Genomic DNA, 17,571 nt, shown 5'->3' on the forward strand with positions numbered 1-17,571 from the left:
AAACACGCACTAATATTCACGCAAGTATACGCGTTCGCAAGTAATATAGAATACTTTCTAGTTCGTTCCCTCAGAGACTCAGACTAAATTATTGTCTAATTAAACTCACTCACCAATGTATGATTACTTCTCAATGTTAAGACACTAACACTTAAAATTGTTGATTAAATATTAACTATAATTAACTACTTAATTAATCACTTAACTAACACTTCAATTTATCAATAATAAAACACTCATGAGATCACAACTTCATTATTACTTCCTTCTATAGCCATTGTTATTACCTTTAGCATGTGACAGTGATGATATTAATCGAACAACACGAAACTGATAAAAGCCAACTTTCATTGTACTAATACCATTCTACCAAACATCCATAATTAAGATAGAAGTTGAATAGTCATCAATTATGTTGAGTTCCCATATGTCTACAGAAATTGACAACACAACGATTTAAGCACAAGTTATTCCTTTTGATTACATAGGGCAAATAAAACTGTTAGAGTTACCCACTAATCATGCACAACGTACATGAACCTATGCTAGCATGGCAAGTTCTAAATCTCAAGATCCACCGTCGCTTCACAAGAGATTAACACCCTATCTTATATGTTCGCGACGCACATAAGACGAATACGCACAACCAATACTAGATATCATGCAATCATCACACACTAAAGTATTCAACAATTAACTAAAGAATTCCATAATAAATCCGTTGCAACCCCATGATCACGATTAGCCCATAATAGCACTTATCGTCATCATGGGTTCATATGAAATCATGATAAACAAACACAAGAAAATAATAAATAAACTAATTATATTAAAACAGAGTACGTCACAAGAGTAAATAAGTTCAAAGCAAGAAAACTAGCATCCAACGTTACAACGAAATAAGAATCACAAGAATATATGCTTCCTCTTCGTTGCGGTGTGCTAAATCGGTCTTCTTCCTTATCTCCTTCGCTCCTTGCGTAAAAACACAGTCTTCTTTCTTCCACACTTGTGAAAAACATCTCAAATCTACTTATATAATAGTCCCATAAAACTCAGATTACATAGAAGTGGAAACCAAACAGAAGTAGAAGTCCTAAAATAATCTGTTTTTTTTCCCGACCCTGTGCGGCCGCTCAGCAATGCTGAGCGGGCGCTCAGACCTCTACTGGAAAAATTCTGATTTCGCTCCGTTTCTTTGCCGTAATCTGCCCGTTTCTTTCCTCTCGCAATGGTGAACACATGCCAAGGCTTATTCTTGATGATTCCTCCCCCGAAATGCAACTAAAACCCTGAAATGCATAAACACTAGAAAAACGCATCAAATACACAAAATACTTGATTTCAAGACACCAATTTAAGCCATTTTAAGACGTTCTAAGTGGTATAAAATGCCACTTATCACACCCCCAAACTTAAATCGATGATTTTCATCTAGCGTCACAAACTCAAATAAAAAGCGTCACAGACTCAAATAAAAACATGCATGAATGCAATCTATATGAAAATGCAGTGATCCACCTTACTACAATTAACCAACCAAATTGTCACATCTCAACGAATGCAGTTAGACAACTAAAGATCAACAAACTCATGCAAACGGACATACAGCCAGAAACGTGGTGTGTGCCAATGCTTAACAGATATGCTTCGGAACTAGACCAATTACTATGACTAGACTATCCTCAAGGCAATCCTATGATTATACAAAGAATAAAAAATTCTAGGCACAAAGTGATATACAACACTACAAGAACTCTGGAGCTTACTACGGAATCGTGCTTTTTATTTACAACTCAAATGCTTATTTGACCGTGCAATGAGTGAGGTCCACAAAAGACTTATACAATGGTATCCATGTAACGAGCGTTAGGTTAGCGGATCCCAGACTCTAAAAGCCTTAGGTCACTAGGCACAAAGTCCCCTAAGAACTTAATAACTCGAATACCAAAGAGCCCACTCTTGATCAATTATGCAATTTTTTTTTATAACTTCTGAGCAAGTGCGTTTCGCTCCATCTTGCTCAACCCTAGACTACTCGCACCATATGCGAGCTGGCTACTAGCCATTTGACGCCTAGCCACAACTAGCAACAACTTCCATATTTTTTTCTCCAAAATTTTTTCTTTTTCATGCCTTTATCACTAAGAACCTATAATCAAAATCTAAGCATAATAAGCAGATTGACCTTGAAAACAACCAAATCATAACAACAATCTAGCCCTTACGCATTCTCTAAGACTTAGTGGACTTACAATTGTTTCTAGCATGCATATCAACCTACACAACTTTATATCACTTTAATGCTATCACTACACTCGCATCAATATCATAATTCAGTCGATAAATCATTGCAAAAGGGATCATGGTAAATGCATGAGCTACATGACATTCATAACAAAAAAAAAACTATATGCATAAATTATGCAACTATATGAGCTAAACTATCATGAATATGCAACTAAATGACACACACACAATATTCCTTAACTACCACCCCCAAAATAAAAATCTTCACTGTCCTCAGTGAAAGTAGTAGAAAGGAACACAGGGTATACCTACTCGGAGTCATCATCATCATCACCCTCAGTGGGTGGAGTATCAGGCGGCGGGTATGCAGAGTCCTCACCAAAAACTGGCCACTGGATATCAGCTCCAAGTCCTCGAAAAGCAGTCCCTATCGCAAGGGTGAGCTCCTGAGCAAACCTGCTCTGCGTCTCATACATGGCATCCATCCACCGTGAAAGCCTCCTATACTGGGCATCAACCATCCTAGCACCCTCCTGAGCTCTCGAAGAACCAGCCTCATCACGCCCTGGCCTAGCCATAGTAGCACCTCGTGCTGGATGCCCTCCTGGAAGATGATAACCCATCCCATGCTCCTCAGGGTCACCACCGGTCCACTCCTGCATCCCATTCAGAGTGCCAGAATCAATCGGAGCTGCTGGCAACTGCAACTGCTCATGAGCCGGCCAGTTCACTCCCACTGCTCGGCATAGCTTCGTAACCGTAGATGCATAAGGGATATTCATATGCTTCGCTCCCCTCAAAAACTTTAGAATTCCTTGGTAGATAAACTCACCAAGGTCCACATAGTATTCCTCATTCAGAATTCCCCACAACAACTGTGCTCTCTCAACTGTGACCTCGTGTGCATGCGAAGAAGGCAAAATATTAGCATAAATAAATGCATTCCATGCACGGGCATACCTGTTCATGGCGATCGCCGGAAAGTGACGATACTCATTAGTGCCGGTCCTGCAGGTCCAAACTGTGCTCGGTCGACAGAGAGTCGCACAAATCAAATCAAGTCAAAATCCTCAGCAGTCTTTTCATTCCAGTTCTCCTCCTCGGGCTTCCTCTCTCGCTGTCCAATCACACGGCGAATCGCCGCAGGATGATAATCAACCGTCAGCCCACGGACCACAGAAAACCCATTCTTTTCGGCCTTTGCGTTCGCGTAGAACTCGCGAACAACGCTCATCGGTACTGCTTCGGGTGACTCACAAAAAGCTATCCACCCCTTCTCTGCAATCATGGGCAGCAACTCACCATCCCTCCCCGATGGTAAAAACCCCCTCTCCTTCAGAATCGGCTTCCCCAACAGCCTAGTGTACTCCTCCTCCGCAGCTCTGTCAGTTAACCGAGGCCTTGCAGCAGTACCCCTCGATGAATCAGCAGTAGGAACTGTGCTGTTGTTGTCAATAGTGTGTGCTCTCTTGGGTGCCATTGATTCGTGAATAAAAGTGTGTAAGAACTGATTTTTGATGTTTGTGAGAGGGTTTAAGTGTAGGAAGTTTTGTGGGAGATATGTAGAATAGGTGTATGTATATATAGGGTTTGGATTAGATTAGGGTTTGGGAATTAAGGAGAAAAATGAAGGGGTAGTGGGAACAAATCGTGGGTTTATGGGCTAAAACTGTTTTTGTGCTTCTTTTTATTTTATTTTTTTATTTTTTTTTTTTTTATTTTTTTTTTTTCTGAACTGAAAAAAAAAAATTCTGGTACTCGACCCCTGAGCGGTCGCTCAGCAAAGCTGAGCGGGCGCTCAGCTTGCTGCGCGGTCGCTCATTAAAGCTGAGCGGGCGCTCAGGGGGTCACTGGGAAAAAAAAATTTCAGCCCCTGTTTTCTGATTTTTTTGTGTTTTTGGATAGGTTATTAACTTCTAAGGGTTCCTGTAACAATAATTCATGGGTTGCCTCCCACGCAGCGCTTCTTTTTCGTCGTTAGCTTGACGTTTCGTACCCTTCTCAAGTAGTCAACAAAATGGCACTAACCACTTCTCGGTTTGCCATGTCCCCATAGTAGTGCTTCAACCGCTGACCGTTAACCTTGAATGCTTGGTCCGGATCATTCTCAAAAATTTCCACCGCTCCATGTGGAGACACAGTTTTGACAATAAAAGGTCCAGACCACCTTGATTTCAACTTCCCAGGAAAAAGTCGGAGCCGAGAGTTAAATAAGAGAACTTGTTGCCCTGGCACAAATAACTTTGGATTTAGCTTCCTATCGTGCCACCTCTTCACCTTTTTCTTATACATTTTGTTATTTTCATACGCTTGAAGTCGAAATTCATCAAGTTCATTAAGCTGAAGCATTCTTTTCTTACCAGCTGCATCTAAATCCAGGTTCAACTTCTTCAATGCCCAGTAGGCCTTATGCTCAAGCTCCGCAGGTAGATGACATCCCTTACCGTACACCAACTGAAACGGTGACATCCCAAGTGGAGTTTTGTATGCTGTTCTGTAAGCCCAAACAGCTTCATCGAGCTTTAAAGACCAATCCTTCCTTGACGGACAAACAACCTTCTCTAGAATGCACTTTATCTCTCTGTTAGACACTTCCGCTTGACCATTTGTTTGCGGATGATAGGCAGTAGCTACTCGATGATTCACATTATAACGCTGCATCATAGAAGTGAACTTACGGTTGCAAAAATGCGATCCTTCATCACTTATGATTACCCGAGGTGTTCCAAACCTTGTGAAAATTTGCTTATGAAGAAAATTTAGCACTGCCTTTGCATCATTTATCGGTAAAGCTTTAACTTTGACCCATTTTGAGACATAATCGACTGCCAGCAAGATGTACTGATTATTGCAAGACGAGATAAAAGGCCCCATGAAATCGATTCCCCACACATCAAAGACCTCGACTTCAAGCATCACATTTAATGGCATCTCATCTTTCCTTGACAAATTTCCCACTCTTTGGCAACGATCACACCTTAAAACAAACTGATGAGCATCCTTAAACAAAGTAGGCCAGAAAAAACCTGCTTACAGAATACGAGCTGCCGTCTTCTCACCACCATAGTGTCCACCATAAACCGTGGAATGGCAGTCTCGTAATATTCCCTCCGTCTCACAGAACGGGATACATCTCCTGATGATCTGGTCAGCTCCCTGTCTAAACAAATGTGGTTCATCCCACATATACCACTTCACCTCATGCAGAAACTTCTTCTTTTGAGCGGATGTCAAAGTAGGAGGCATTATATTGCTGACGAGATAGTTTACAATATCTGCAAACCATGGTTCTTCCTCCTGAATTGCAAACAACTGCTCATCCGGAAAAGATTCATTGATTAACGTCCTATCTTGTGAAGTAGAATCGGGATTCTCCAACCTAGAGAGATGGTCAGCTACTTGATTCTCAGTACCTTTTCTATCTTTGATCTCTAACTCAAATTCCTGAAGTAAAAGCACCCAACGAATGAGTCTCGGCTTCGAATCCTTCTTGGAAACCAGATAGCGAATAGCTGCATGATCAGTGAATACTGTTACTTTCGTACCAAGTAGATACGATCAAAATTTCTCAAACCCAAAGACTATAGCCAAAAGCTCCTTCTCAGTAGTGGTGTAGTTTAATTGGGCACCATTTAAAGTCTTACTCGCATAGTAGACTACATGGAAGAGATTTTTCTTGCGCTGTCCCAGAACTGCACCTACCGCATAATCACTCGCATCACACATCATCTCAAACGGTTCTGTCCAATCTGGTGCTGTAATAACTGGTGCAGTGATCAAACTCTTCTTGAGAGTCTCGAATGCTGCCAAACATTCATCATCAAATTTGAAAGGCACATCTTTCTCAAGCAAATTGCACAACGGCTTAGATATCTTTGAAAAGTCCTTGATGAATCGCCGATAAAAACCCGCATGACCAAGAAAACTACGGATTCCTTTCACAGAATTAGGTGGAGGAAGATTTTCAATGACTCCCACCTTGGCCTTGTCCACCTCCAGACCCTTGCTAGAGACCTTATGCCCAAGGATAATGCATTCACGCACCATAAAATGACATTTCTCCCAATTGAGCACCAAATTAGTTTCCACGCATCTTTTGAGTACGGCGTGCAGATTATTCAAACATTCATCATATGAGTGTCCAAAGACGGAGAAGTCATCCATGAACACTTCGACGTTATTTCCAATCATGTCAGAGAATATAGCCATCATACATCTCTGAAAGGTGGCCGGGGCGCCACATAACCCAAACGAAACTCTGCGAAAAGCAAACGTGCCAAATGGACAAGTGAAGGTCGTCTTTTCCTGATCCTCTGGTGCAATACAAATCTGATTATACCCGGAATAACCATCCAGAAGACAAAAATACTCATGACCCGCCAATCTGTCAAGCATCTGATCAATAAATGGAAGAGGGAAGTGATCCTTCCTTGTGGCTTTGTTCAATTTTCTATAATGCATGCATACTCTCCATCCTGTAACTGTTCGAGTAGGGATGAGCTCATTCTTTTCATTTGCGACCACAGTGATACCTCCTTTCTTAGGGACACATTGTACGGGGCTCACCCACGAGCTGTCAGAAATAGGATAAATGATGCCTGCATCTAGCCATTTCAGAATTTCTTTCTTCACCACCTCCTTCATGATGGGATTCAGTCTTCGCTGCTGTTCCACAGATGGCTTACTACCTTCCTCTAGCAGAATTTTATGCATACAATATGAAGGGCTTATCCCCTTGATGTCTGCTATGGTCCATCCTATAGCCGATTTGAATTCTCTCAAAATCCTTAAGAGCTTGTCTTCCTCACTTCCTGAAAGGTCAGATGAAATAATAACAGGTAACGTAGATGAATCACCTAAAAAAGCATACCTCAAGTGCTCAGGTAATGGCTTGAGCTCCAAGGTAGGTGCTTCCTCTATTGATGGTTTGAGCTTCCCTTCAGCATTCTTAAGGTCAGAAGTACCAAGAGATTCAAATGGTATGTACAGCTTTCGCTTCCAGGGAGAAGCGTTCAGATATTGTAATTGTTCGTTGCTATCTTCATCATCGCTGTCAAAATCCCCCACTAAGGCCTTTTCCAATGCATCAGACATTAGCATGTGATCGAGTTCCGAAGTAACCGCAGAATCAATCACATCCACTTTTAAGCACTCCTCATCTTCTGTAGGGAATTTCATTGCCTTGAATACGTTGAAGGTCACATCCTCATCTTGGACCCGCATAGTAAGTTCACCTTTTTGCACATCTATCAAGGTACGGCCAGTAGCCAAGAAAGGCCTTCCCAAGATTATGGGAATCTTCTTATCTTCCTCAAAATCTAGAATAACAAAATCTGCTGGAAAGAAGAGCTTATCCACCTTGACGAGCACATCCTCAACTATGCCCCTTGGGTAAGTAATGGAACGGTCAGCCAATTGTAGCGACATGTATGTGGGTTTTGGATCAGGCAGATCCAGCTTTTTAAAGATCGACAACGGCATCAGATTAATGCTTGCTCCCAAATCACAAAGGCACTTGTCAAAAGTCAGATTGCCAATGGTGCAAGGAATGGTGAAGTTTCCTGGATCTTTCAGTTTTGGTGGTAACTTTTGCTGCAGAACAGCGCTGCATTCTTCCGTGAGAGCAACGGTTTCGAGGTCATCCAGTTTCACCTTCCTTGAAAGAATAGTCCTCATAAACTTTGCATAACTAGGCATTTGTTCAAGAGCCTCAGCGAAAGGTATATTGATGTGAAGTTTCTTGAACACCTCCAGAAACTTTCCGAACTGTCTATCCATCTTTTGTTGCTGCAATCTCTTAGGAAAAGGTGGTGGAGGATAGAGCTGTTTCTTCCCTGTATTAGCCTCAGGCAGAGTGTGTTCAATAGTAGTCTTCCTTGGTTCCGCCGCTTTCTCCTTTTGCTTAGATTCTTCATCTCTAATTTCAGCTTCTACTTCTTTTGCCTTTCCAGAATCAGCTACTTTTCCAGACCTTAAGGTAATAGCCTTGACTTGCTCTTTAGCTTCCTTCCTGCCTGGTACTTCCGTGTCACTGGGAAGAGTGCCAGGTTGACGATTGAGCACTGCATTGGCTAATTGACCAATTTGATTTTCCAAGGTCTTGATAGAAATCGCCTGACTCTTGCACAACAGCTTAAGTTCCTCAAAATCAGCACTAGTAGGTACAGCCGCACTTCCCTGTTGAGGATATGATTGCCTTGTAGCATACTGCTGTGGTTGCTGGAATCCAGGTGGGTTAAACTGTTTACTCACTCCTTGCTGATATGGTGGCTGAATAGCATTCTGATTATTCCCCCAGCTGAAATTTGGATGATTTCTGTTGTTAGGATGATAGGTCGCTGGCACAGGCTGCTGTTGTCGCTGATAATTATTCACATACTGAACAGATTCGTTGACAAGAGAACACTGATCCGTAGCATGAGAACCTGCACAAAGCTCACAAACCATAGCTATTTGATTAACTCCATACGTAGCCAGAGAATCAACCTTCATTGATAGCGCTTGGAGCTGGGCTGCAATAGCGGTGGCTACATCAACTTCCAGAATACCTGCTACCTTGCCTGACGTCATCCTCTGAGTTGGGTTTTGATGCTCATTTGCAGCCATCGTCTCTATAAGATTATACGCCTCAGTATAGCTTTTAGCCCATAAGGCGCCTCCAGCTGCTGCATCGAGCATGGGCCGAGATTGGGCCCCCAAACCATTATAGAAACCAGTGATCACCATCCAATCCGGCATTCCATGATGTGGACATTTTCTCAACATTTCCTTGTAGCGTTCCCAAGCCTCGCACATAGATTCTGTAGGTTGCTGCGCAAACTGAGTAAGAGCACTCCTCATAGCAGCAGTCTTTACCATCGGATAAAACTTCACCAGAAACTTTTTTGCAAGATCTTGCCACATAGTGATGGACCCAGCTGGTTCAGAATGTAACCAGTCTTTAGCCTTGTCCCTTAGTGAGAATGGGAAAAGCCTCAACTTGATAGCCTCATCAGTCACGCCATTATACTTAAAAGTACTGCAGATCTCGACAAAATTCCTTATGTGCATGTTGGGGTCTTCAGTTGCCGCTCCTCCAAAAGAAACAGAATTCTGCACCATCTGAATAGTGCCCGGCTTGATTTCAAAGGTGTTAGCTTGAATAGCCGGATGAAGGATGCTTGACTGAATGTCATCAATTTTAGGCCGAGAAAAATCCATAAGAGCTGGATCAGCTTGAACAATACGATCTCCCATGTTTACTGGTTCTTTCTGCTCAGTTCCTGAATCCGAATCCTCAAAATCTAACTTCTCCGGAATATCAAGAACTTCGTCTGTCTCCTCAGCTGTATCTAAAGTCCTCTTGCGAGCGCGAGAACAAGTTTGCATAAACGCTTGCTAAAGTACCTGAAACACAACCGGAAAAAAATAAGTAACTACTACGTCCTAATCACTGAGTCCTAATGACCAATATGGTAAGTACATAAACTAAACAAATACGCCGAGTCCCCGGCAGCGGCGCCAAAAACTTGTTAGGGCGAAAACACGCACTAATATTCACGCAAGTATACGCGTTCGCAAGTAATATAGAATACTTTCTAGTTCATTCCCTCAGAGACTCAGACTAAATTATTGTCTAATTAAACTCACTCACCAATGTATGATTACTTCTCAATGTTAAGACACTAACACTTAAAATTGTTGATTAAATATTAACTATAATTAACTACTTAATTAATCACTTAACTAACACTTCAATTTATCAATAATAAAACACTCATGAGATCATGACTTCATTATTACTTCCTTCTATAGCCATTGTTATTACCTTTAGCATGTGACAGTGATGATATTAATCGAACAACACGAAACTGATAAAAGCCAACTTTCATTGTACTAATATCATTCTACCAAACATCCACAATTAAGATAGAAGTTGAATAGTCATCAATTATGTTGAGTTCCCATATGTCTACAGAAATTGACAACACAACGATTTAAGCACAAGTTATTCCTTTTGATTACATAGGGCAAATAAAACTGTTAGAGTTACCCACTAATCATGCACAACGTACATGAACCTATGCTAGCATGGCAAGTTCTAAATCTCAAGATCCACCGTCGCTTCACAAGAGATTAACACCCTATTTTATATGTTCGCGACGCACATAAGACGAATACGCACAACCAATACTAGATATCATGCAATCATCACAGACTAAAGTATTCAACAATTAACTAAAGAATTCCATAATAAATCCGTTGCAACCCCATGATCACGATTAGCCCATAATAGCACTTATCGTCATCATGGGTTCATATGAAATCATGATAAACAAACACAAGAAAATAATAAATAAACTAATTATATTAAAACAGAGTACGTCACAAGAGTAAATAAGTTCAAAGCAAGAAAACTAGCATCCAACGTTACAACGAAACAAGAATCACAAGAATATATGCTTCCTCTTCATTGCGATGTGCTAAATCGGTCTTCTTCCTTATCTCCTTCGCTCCTTGCGTAAAAACACAATCTTCTTTCTTCCACACTTGTGAAAAACGTCTCAAATCTACTTATATAATAGTCCCATAAAACTCAGATTACATAGAAGTGGAAACCAAACAAAAGTAGAAGTCCTAAAATAATCTGTTTTTTTTCCCGACCCTGCGCGGCCGCTCAGCATAGCTGAGCGGGCGCTCAGCTTGCTGCGTGGCCGCTCAGCAATGCTGAGCGGGCGCTCAGACCTCTACTGGAAAAATTCTGATTTCGCTCCGTTTCTTCGCCGTAATCTGCCCGTTTCTTTCCTCTCGCAATGGTGAACACATGCCAAGGCTTATTCTTGATGATTCCTCCCCCGAAATGCAACTAAAACCCTGAAATGCATAAACACTAGAAAAACGCATTAAATACACAAAATACTTGATTTCAAGACACCAATTTAAGCAATTTTAAGACGTTCTAAGTGGTATAAAATGCCACTTATCACATATGACCAACATTAGCCTTTTTCTCCTTCTTCACTTGACTGGATTCTTCTTGAACAAAATTCTTGGAAACTAATCCATATTTCTAATTTAACTTGACAAGTTTGGCTTTACTCACAGGCTTGCTCACAGTCGACGGATGAGGATTTATATCACTCGACGGATAACCCTTTTTGTTATCCGACGGATGACCCTCATCATCCGTTGAGTCTACATCTGTTAGCAATCCTTCAACCAAATTGGATTCCAGCTTCTCCTTATCCTTCTTCCAGGCTGCATCACAAAAGGACTCAATCCCTTGAACTTTGGTGATTTGAGCATGAACATCTCTAGATGTTTTCCATGCCTTAATCACCTCCTGTTCTCGTTCAAGCTGCTTCTTCAAGATCTCTTCTTTCTTCAAGGACTCAGTTAATTCTTCCTTAGCAATTTTACACTCAATTCTTATTTTTTCAAATTCAATGAACTGAGACTCTAGCACATTATTCCTCTCACTTAAAAATAAATTGTTTTCTTTGATTTTAGCATTTTCCTTAGTAAGAGACTTAAGTGTAACACACAAATGATATAATTCTGTAGACATGTCATTTATAGCATCATTACACTCAGCTTTAGATAAATATGCAAGGTTAGTGGTGATTACCTGATTACTTGAAGAACTTGTCTCTGTTTCATCAAACTTGGCCATTAGGGCTAGATTGACATAGCTGACATCCTCATCTTCATCCAGACCATCTGCTGCCCAGTCATTTTCCTGTGTAATGAAAGCCCTTTCCTTTTGTTTGAGCAACTCAAAGTATTTATGTTTATAATCCACAGGCTCAAACTTCTTTTTGTTGGAATCTGACTTTCTACACTCACTGGCAAAGTGCCCTGCCAAGCCACATTTGAAACATTTGAATTTAAATTTATCCACCATGTTTCTATTTGGCTTGGCTGCTCCAAAGTTCTTCTTGAACTTGAGCTAGGCAAATCTTCTGGAAAGAAATGCTAGATGTTCATCAATATCTTCCATGTCATCTTGGCTCAAAGAATCTTCATTTTCTGCTACCAGCCCCTTGCCCTTGTTTTCACAGACCTTTGAAATTGATTCAACAGCTTCCATCTTCATCTCCTTCTCTTTCTCTAACTCAGCAACTAGTGCAATGGACCCTCATTTCTTCTTTCCTCTCGCCATCCTTTCATCTTGCTCTATTTCAAGCTCATAAGTCTTTAGGATGCCATACAGTCTCTCCAAAGGAAACTCCTTATAGTCTTGAGAGTTTCTCAATGAGACTATCATTGGTTTCCATTCCTTTGGAAGAGATTTAAGGAACTTCAGACTGGAGTCTTTTGTCTGATAAACCTTTCCATGCAACTTCATAGCATTTAGTAGTTTTTGAAATCTACTAAAAATATCAGTGAGAGACTCACTATCTTCACTGTGAAAGTGCTCATATTGCTGAATTAGCAGCTGCATCTTATTTTCCCCGACTTGTTCAGTGCCATCACAGATAATCTGTATTGTATCCCAAACTTCCTTGGTAGTTTTGCAATTGATGATGTTGTCAAATATGTCACCATCAACTCCATTGAACAAGATATTCATGGCCTTCTTATCTTTCGTGACTTGTTCAATATCAGGATCAGACCATTCATGCCTTGGCTTGGGGACAGATGGCTCATTTCCACTTGCAACTCTCATTGGTACATGAGGGCCTCTTTCTATGCAATCTGCATAGGCCTCATCTTGAGTAAGAAGGTGAAGATGCATTTTTACCTTCCAGTGATGGTAATTATCTTTATCCAGAAAAGGAATCTTGACTTCAACATCCTTCTTGTTCATCTTGCTATTTTGGTGTGATCTTTAAACTCTTCGTTTATCAAGAGCTTGCTCTGATACCAATTGTTAGTCCCTAACAATGCAACAAGAATTACAAAAGGGGGGTTGAATGGAATTCTTGAAACTTTTTCTTGGTTTAAAAGTGTTCTAACTTAAAATATATATCTGTGTGAATTGATTTGCAAAGTGCGGAATAATAACTTAGAATGAATCAAAACACAAGTAATTAAAAATACAAGTCTTTAAAAACTTTCTGGTGGATTTGAATGTATCCACCAGAGATATATATTATATCAAGAGAAATCTGTGTAGCAATTAGCTCATAGTTGCTTACAAATATGAACAAATAAGTTTACAGAGAAATGCTAAAAATACAGCTTACAAATGTTTCTCTAAGAAAATCTTGCTTAGTGTTCTTATTGTTCTATTTGCTACTTCTTAGTTTATATATCACCAAAATTACAAAGTAATAAGACAAGATAATAAAACAAAACCTATCAAGTCTAATACTATGATGCTTCATTACTCTATTCCAGCATCTTTGAATATCTTCATAATAGCATGGAAATGTCAATACTTCTTTATTCTCTAAAACCCAGTTGAATAGACTTCCACATTCCATTTGCATACACTCGACGCATGTGACTGTGTTGTTACTATCAATAGATGTTTGAATTCTTTATCCGTCGGGTTCAAGATCATCCGTCAGATTGCCTTATTGATCATCCGTCGAGTGGCATTGTTGTTTATCGGTCGGGTAGCTATCTGGCACTTAACTTCATTTCATTTATGCAGAATTACAAGACATCATCTATATACAATTAATCAACCTATTATGCATATCTAGTTAAAGTCAACATGACTTGAGTACTACTACAGAATCTAAACAATGTGTATGCAGAAATGTGCTATAGACTTATTGTTACACAAGCTACTCACTCGATGGATAATAAATCATCATCCGTCGGGACTATATTGAGTCATCCGTCGGGACTATAATCCTTATCCGTCGAGTGCTACATTTTTCACTAAGTAAAATCTACCAAGGTATTTTGTTAATGAAATCATCAAATTCGTAACATATCCACAACACAAGGCATTTTATATTTACACTTAACCCACCTATTTTGTATATCTTGCTAGTAGTCAACATGAATTATAAAACACTGAAACTCCCAAATCCCCTAGCTATTGTAGTGTACAGAATGTGCTATATAGTTATTTATATAAGCTACTCCTTCAACAGATAGATAACTGTGGTTATCTGGTTAGGGCTACAAAAGACACTAAACAAATCTACTTAAGGTGTTTTGGTGAATTATCATCTAGACTATAACATATTTCTAACAAGTTTGGGGTCACAGATGCTATATTTCAACTTCTAGTATTTATTTTTAAACATGTTTTGGATTGAGGTTTAATCGTGACGACCAAATCATTTGACCCCGGATTTTGGGGTATTACGGTTATCACACTTGACAATATTAAGATGAACTTGTCTTTGGATTCTGAAATAGTATACGAGGAGTATTATAGGTCATAGGTAATAAAATATCAAAAATAAATATGATTTAAATCATATATGTGGCCAGAGATTTCCCGAACAGCCAGGGGCTAAATAGGTGGCCTTTATGAGATCTCTATTACTTTCTTTAAGAGTTTTGGTGGGAAATGAGTTGGGTGAAAAGAATTTTGTTTGTACATATAGTAGTTTATGCATTGTGTTTCACGAATATGGAATGGGTTTCTACGATGTACTATGTGGCCATGTAATGAATAAATCACACATTGCATGCAGGTTATAATTTACATCATCCGTGTAATATACGAATAACACTGTAGCACGAATGCGGATTGACAAAATGCTCGGTGCACTACTTTGGTCCCTTGCTCTTTATATGATTTCATTGGTCTTAATGATATACTTGACATATTATTTTATTTCAACTTTGCTTTACAATAGTAGTTCGGGGCTTGTACTCTACATTTAACTAACCCATCTTCACATCCCACTTTAATATTATTTATGAGATCTCAATCTTGTGCATGACCTGCCTAAGAGGTAAAATGTCATCATTTCAATGGCCTCCAACTCACATAATAAACAGGGAGCAGGGCATCTTCCTCTTCTCTCGAACTAAGACTGCACTTACACCATACACAAACACAGGTAGGTAGATGATAAGTGTTTCCCCTTTGTTTGGATTAAAATATAGGTGTGTTTCTCATGTGTTTCTTTATGTTCAGGAACGCCACCTCCACTAAAAGAAATAGGGCCATAAAAGTGACCGACTTTGAGCTACCAGTTTTGGTAGCTAAAAATCATCAGCGACTGAATGCAGTGCTAAATTCTGTCGCACAAGATCTGGTCGCTGATATGCACATCAGGGAAGCCCTTTTGTGACCGTACTGTCAGCAATAGCCAACAACGGCCTCTTGTCACAAATCTGAGTTAGCAACTCCCACTTTCTGACCATGTGATTGCGGCACCCCTTGCGTTGTAAACCAGTAACCCAGTTAGTGACTATGGTTTGCTGCTCCATTTAGCGACTAACAACCATCCTAACAGTGGCAACGGACATTAGCGATTAAATGATGTAGCCATTTTCAGCGATCGCTCTTAGCTAGCGAGAACCATCGTGAAGTGTTGTGATTGGTATTAGCAACTAGATGTGGTAGCTAATGTTAATTTAAGTGCCAACCTTTATCAACTATTGTCCCGGATCGCTGATATATAATTTTCATATTTTAAAATAGTTTTCTTGTCTAATGATATGCTTTCCCAACATACATAACAATATAGACAAACAATTTTATTGAAATCAATATTATTAACTCAAATCAAAAATTCAAATGTTCAACATCATCAAAAGTAAAAAAATCATCATATATGTCCCAAATTTTTCTAATAACACAAGTACAATCTAGAAACACAAATATTTATGTTAACATCATCTAAGAAAAGTAAAAAAAAAACTAGCATGTCCAAATTTTTTGTCCAAGTACGCAAGTACAGTCTAGAAACATAAATACAACTATAACACGCTACGTTTCACCAAACTTGTCATCCTGGTCATCACGAGCTGATTCCTGTAATTTTTACAGATAAATAAACAAGTTAAATATTCAAGGTATATATATTATGAAAAAGTAGATACTCCGACAAATATTTAGTTAGTATTACTAAAAAATATACCTCAGTCCCATTATCATGACCAGATCCCCGTAATTGTTTACAGATAAATGAATAAGTTAAATATGTAGATATAATATTATGAAAAAAAGATACTCCGACAGATATTTAGTTCATTCAAAGTTTTTTCCTACCTTTTAAATAGCTTTAAAAAATATTGACACTTATCTAAATAAGTTAAGGTGAACTCGTTCAGAGCTGTGATTCAGCTAGATAAAATTTAAACACCCTTACCCCACCGAGGGAACTTCATCTCCATCAAGGTTTTTATCTTTTGTACTTTGGTGGCAATTCCCCCATGACTCACAGTGAAATTGAGAAACTTCCACGACTCCAATACAAACACGCAACTCAGATTGTTGTGCTTTATTTTGTAATTTCTTAGTCTCCCCCAAAAATTTGACGAACTGGCGACTATGATTATTTTTCAGGACTCAACCAGCATATCATCTTTAATATACGATCCTTGAATATTTTATTTACCAATCTTTGGTATGTTGCTCATATATTCGTGAGCCCAAATAAAATGTCTAATATAATAATATAGACAATAATCTATTAGGAATGAGGTGTAGTGTTAATCTGGCCCATTGATCAGAATATGGTTCTAACTGAAGTTGGCATCCATGAAGCTTACTGTATGCCCAACCATAGCATCCACTAATTGATTGATACGAGGTAGTGGAAAGCTTTTAAGGGTTTATTGTGATCATTAAAATTTGCACATGTTCTTCGCTTCCCATTTGGTTATCTTACCATCACAGGATCGCCAACCAAATAGGGTAGAAATCTTCATTCATGAGCCCAAAATCTGTTAACATGTTCACCTCTTAGCATTCTTCATAAATTTCATCTCCACTTTCGATATTTGACTGTTCATTACTTTTATTCACTCTTTAATCCCTTCCAAGTACTTCAACATTCTCTACCCTTTTTTTCCTCCGGCTGGTGTCTACAATAATATTTTATTTTAATATTCTTCACCTTAATATTGAAATTGAAAGATTGGACCTCGTTCAAGTACAAATATTATAGGGAGAATTATAATAACAATGGTTTGGAGGCTGGTACTTGAACTAAAGATATAAGATGGCATATAGTTACTAAAAAATGGTGTTACATGTGTACCTTAGCTTGTAATATGATGCCTAAATAAATGTAAAAGAAAATTTGCTCGTTTGCTTATTCTTGTTGAGTATCAATCTCTTATTATAAAAGGTGCCTATGTACCCATATTTATAGGTATCTAGCCTAATGTTTTCCTTTAGCTAGAACTTATCTAGCCTAACCTAAAGCTCTTTCTACCCATACAACCCAAATTCATATTCGAATGATGCCCATA

At 39.1% G+C, this 17,571-nt stretch overlaps 1 non-coding gene across 1 annotated transcript; it reads left to right on the forward strand.

The window, feature by feature from the left end:
• The first annotated feature begins 8,986 nt into the window (after nt 1–8,986).
• LOC141662604 (small nucleolar RNA R71) lies at nt 8,987–9,093 on the forward strand. Its single transcript, XR_012550710.1, has one exon. It is a non-coding gene; the product is annotated as a small nucleolar RNA R71 (small nucleolar RNA).
• Nucleotides 9,094–17,571: the final 8,478 nt, after the last annotated feature.

The sequence above is a fragment of the Apium graveolens genome, chromosome 5 (genome assembly GCF_009905375.1).
Source record: "Apium graveolens cultivar Ventura chromosome 5, ASM990537v1, whole genome shotgun sequence".
Lineage (NCBI taxonomy): Eukaryota > Viridiplantae > Streptophyta > Magnoliopsida > Apiales > Apiaceae > Apium > Apium graveolens.